Raw genomic sequence first — 4,846 nt, forward strand, 5'->3', positions numbered from 1 at the left:
CCCGGGTCAGCCCTCCGGCCCTTCTTGTAGATGGGCGTCACATTCGCTAGCCGCCAGTCAGCTGGGACCTCCCCCGATAGCCAGGACTGCTGATAAATGATGGATAGTGGCTTGGCCAGCTCCTCTGCCAGTTCTCTCAGTACCCTTGGGTGGATCCCATCCGGCCCCATCGACTTGTGCACATCCAAGTGCCGTAGCAGGTCACCAACCAGTTCTTCGTGGATGGTGAGGGCCACATCCTGCTCCCCATCCCCTTCCACCAGCTCAGGGTACTGGGAATCCAGAGAACAACCGATATTGCCGCTAAAGACTGAGGCAAAGAAGGCATTGAGCACCTCCGCCTTTTCCTCATCTCTTGTAACTAAGTTTCCCCCTGCATCCAGTAAAGGATGGAGATTCTCCTTTGTCCTCCTTTTTGTGTTGATGTATTTATAAAAGCGTTTTTTGTTATCTTTAATGGCAGTAGCCAGATTGAGCTCCAGATGAGCTTTGGCCTTCCTAATTTTGTCCCTGCACAGCCTCGCTACATCCTTATAGTCCTCCCTAGTGGCCTGCCCACTTTTCCAAAGATTATAAACCCTCTTTTTTCTCCTAAGCTCAAGCCACAGTTCTCTGTTCAGCCAGGCTGGTCTTCTTCCCCGCTGGCTCATCTTTGGGCACATGGGAACAGACCGCTCCTGCACCATTAGGATTTGCCTCTTGAAGAGCGCCCAGCCTTCCTGGACCCCTCTGCCCTTCAGAACCGCCTCCCAAGGGACTCTACCAACCAGTGTCCTGAGCAGCCCAAAGTCAGCTCTCCGAAAGTCCAGTACAGTGGTTTTACTGGTTCCCTTCCTGGCCTCGCCAAGAATAGTGAACTCCACCATTTCGTGGTCACTCTGCCCAAGACAGCTCCCGACAATCACATCCTCCACCAGTCCTTCTCTGTTTGTGAAGAGAAGGTCTAGCGGGGCACCACCCCTGGTAGGCTCACTAATCAGCTGCGTCAGGAAGCTATCTTCCACTTTCTCCAGAAACCTCCTAGACTGCTTTCTCTGGGCTGTGTTGTGCTTCCAGGATATGTCAGGGAAGTTGAAGTCCCCCACGAGTACAAGCGCTGAAGATTTCGCAACTTCTGTCAGCTGCCTGTAGAACTCCTCATCCGTCTCCTCGTCCTGGTTCGGCGGTCTGTAACAGACCCCGACCAGGATGCTAGCCTTGTTGTCCCTGCCGATCCTAACCCAAAGGGACTCGATCTTGTCATTCCTAGCCTCGAGTTCTACAACATCGAAAGACTCTCTAATATAGAGAGCCACACCGCCACCCCTTCTGTGCTGTCTGTCCCTTCTGAAGAGCCTATAGCCAGGCATCGCAGCACTCCAGTCATGAGACTGGTCCCACCATGTTTCCGTGATGGCAACCAAGTCGTAGCCTGCCCGCTGCACGATGGCTTCCAGCTCCTCCTGTTTGTTACCCATGCTGCGTGCATTGGTGTAGATGCACTTCAGCTGGGCCATTACCTTATTGAATTGAATTACCAGTGCTTCTCTGAACTTTGGTATCATTCTTTTTCTGGTCTCTTCCATCTCTTCCATCTATCATGCCCATGATAAGGAACATTTGGAAAATACATGGTCAAATATTGAATCTAGTATTTAGTACCCACTAACCCCCAAAATTCCCTAAGACAATGATCTCCTCATCTTGTATATGTGTAGATGAGACGTATACCATGGCTCAGATGTCAAAAATTTGCAGCAAATTTTGTTTTTGCAATAAACTATGTGAAAACATGACTTTCTCTGATAGACCAAACCAGTGTATTGCAATTCCAGATAAATTAAAAATTGCAGTGTTTTTAAACTAAATTGGCCATTAAATATATAATTAATATATAATTTATATAAATACATGGACATCTCTATCTATGTGATAAAGTTATGAATGCACTATTTGCACTATTTATTCTAGTATGGCGTTACATTTTTAACATTCTGAAGATCTTTGTACTGTCGGCAAATAGCTGAAACTGTCAGCAGAAGCTGAAAAGCTGGCACTAGGCCTAGGTGGGAGGGCATTTTATTGCAAATATACTAGACAGGATTTTTGGAATTACTTAGCACTAGCCCACCTGTTCACTTATTATAGGAGGGGGTACGTAGAAATAGCTGTAGTTAAGTTTATCCAGTATTCTTTATTAAAAGACTCAGCTTCCACTTGATTATCACAGAATCACAGAATTTTCTAGGTTGGAAGAGACCTCAAGATCATCAAGTCCGACCTCTGACCTAACACTAACAGTCCCCACTAAACCATATCCCTAAGCTCTACATCTAAAATTATAACAGATTATAACTCTGCCAACATTTCTTTTAGGTTATGACTTGCATGAATGTGTATCTGCTTTAGGTTTTTTCATACTTCCTCAAGTTCCTGCAAAACTGATCCAGGTAAATAACAAAAAATACCTTGTTTTGTCAATATTTGTGGAAAAAATATTCTATTTATCAAAAAAACTATGCTATCATGCATAGGCGTAACATCTTAAAATTTATCATGTCTATGGATTTAGATAGTAGAGGTCATTTCCAATGTTTTTCCACTGTAATCTGGAACCAAATTCACTATGCCTAAGTCTTATCCTTATGCTGCCAGCAAGTACCCATGAAAATCACTGACAAAGCACATTCTTCTTCTAATGGCTTGTGAGCACAGAAGATGATAGTTTACTACTGTTTTGGATCTAAAGGATGTAGCTTTGCTGAGAAATTATGTATGGTTCTGCCTGGTGCATTTCTAGATGGCCTTCTGACATCACTTCCAGCCTCAATGCTTCTGTATTTTCCTAGGGTAGCAACTGAGAAACTGCATGTTTAAAATTTACATTAAGAAAACACTAAGGTTGCAATATTAAGCATTCAAAAGCTAAAAAATACCAGACTTTTGGTACACAGATTTATTGTATCATGATAACCATCCTTAATGACAAATGCAGACAACACTTCTGTCTTTTCAGTGCACAGGTGGGAAAGTCAGGTCTGTGGAAACAGCTGGAGAATCCTTGCCTCACTGCCAAGAGAGGATGGTCTTTTGATACAGTTAATACAGCCTTATACAACTCTCAATTTCTGCCCTTGTAATGGAAATCCTACCTAGGGCTTGGCAAGCCACATGGATCTCATCTATTACAGGTTTCTATATAATAATTATTTCTCCATGGAATTTGAGACTACAATGGGAGCCATTGGGAGCTTGGCTTTGACCATACTAAGTGCTATAAATTCAGAACTGGGCTCTGGGTTGTCTTGGTTTCAGCTAGGATAGAGTTAATTTTCCTCCTAGTAGCTAGTTGGGTGTTATGTTTTGGATTTAGGATGAGAATAATGTTGATAACACACTGATGTTTTAATTGTTGCAGAGCAGTGTTTACATTAAGCCAATGACTTTTCAGCTTCTTGCTCTGTCCTGCCAGTGGGCAGGCAGGGGGTGCAGCAGGAGCTGGGAGGGGACAGACCCAGGGCAGCTGACCCAAACTGGCCAAAGGGGTATTCCATATCATCTGACGTCATGCTGAACAATATATATATATATAGGAGTGGCTGGCCAGGGGGAAAGGGGATAGGCTCGGGGATAGGCTGGGCATCTGTCAGTGGGTGGTGAGCAATTACATTGTGCATCACTTGTTTTGTATACATTATTATTAGTAGTACTATTATCATTATTGTAATTATTTTCTTTTATTTTATTTTCTGTCCTAATAAACTGTCTCTATCTCAACCCACAGGCTTCATTTTCCTGATTCTCTCCCCCACCCCAGAGAGAGAGGGTGGAAGGTGAGCAAATGGCTATGTGGTGCTTAGCTGCCAGACCATAACACTCCTTAATGTTCTACCAAGCTTATACTCTTCAGCATATAAGACTATTATCCTCAGAATTGCAATGTGCCATAGGGAGAGGCAGAAGTAAAAAGAAGACAGCATACTAGAGAAAGTAGAAAGTTTTTATATGTTATTCATGTGCATGGTCATACAAGGCATATATCCTTGCAAGTTAAAACCTGAGATTTTTTTAGCCCTAACACCAACATAGTGCCATAGCACCAGTTCTTGTCAACTCTGGAATCCCAAGAATTTCCAACTGGACTAAGAGAAAGGGGAGGAGTGTGGCTTACCATATGAGTGTGCATATGGCAACATGTCTCAGGTAAGTGACCTTCATTTCTCCTCACATGATTATCAATATGACATTTACACACTAGGTGTCTGCCCTCTGGGCATCTGCCTTCTTGAGTCCCTGACTTATGTAAGCTTCCTGAAGGAGAATCTTGTTTCATCAGAAATGAGGAATGCAGCTCTACTAAGAGCTGCATAGTACCTAGAAACCTCTGAAGGAAAACTGCAGAAGCAGAGATGGTGCTTCAGATGGCCTTTCTGTTAAGGTCAGTCACAAAATCAGTGTGGTACCTTGAACTCCTGGAGGACGTTCAGCTCATATCTGATGGTTCTACCCCTGCTCATTAACAACATGGCCTGACACCTACAGTGTGTATACATCTGATACCTACAGTGATAATCTGGGGTGGAAATAAGTATAACTAAGTACTGTTCTGCCATGGAGGCAATCAGGTGAGGGAAGAGTGCTCCTCAGGCACCTACTCCTAAACAAAACAAAGTCAAATCATGCTTGGTGCCTAGGGTAAATAGGGTAGCTTTTTTCTTAGATAACCGTGGTTTAGGAAAAAACAAACTCAAGATACAAAGTCGGGTACCAATTTAGGGTTCAAATGGGTAAACTTAACCTAAGAAGGATCAGCTAGAAATTTATATCTCCCTGACTGACGTACTTGAAGTAATAGATACAGGTTGCC

At 43.4% G+C, this 4,846-nt stretch overlaps 1 long non-coding RNA gene across 1 annotated transcript; it reads right to left on the reverse strand.

Moving 5' to 3' along the window:
• Nucleotides 1-1,840: 1,840 nt before the first annotated feature.
• LOC118156860 lies at nt 1,841-2,233 on the reverse strand. Its single transcript, XR_004746468.1, has 2 exons — nt 1,990-2,233; nt 1,841-1,928 (listed from the first exon to the last, which is right to left on the reverse strand). It is a non-coding gene; the product is annotated as an uncharacterized LOC118156860 (long non-coding RNA).
• Nucleotides 2,234-4,846: the final 2,613 nt, after the last annotated feature.

Source organism: Oxyura jamaicensis (genome assembly GCF_011077185.1).
Source record: "Oxyura jamaicensis isolate SHBP4307 breed ruddy duck chromosome 1 unlocalized genomic scaffold, BPBGC_Ojam_1.0 oxy1_random_OJ84567, whole genome shotgun sequence".
NCBI classification, from domain to species: Eukaryota; Metazoa; Chordata; class Aves; order Anseriformes; family Anatidae; genus Oxyura; species Oxyura jamaicensis.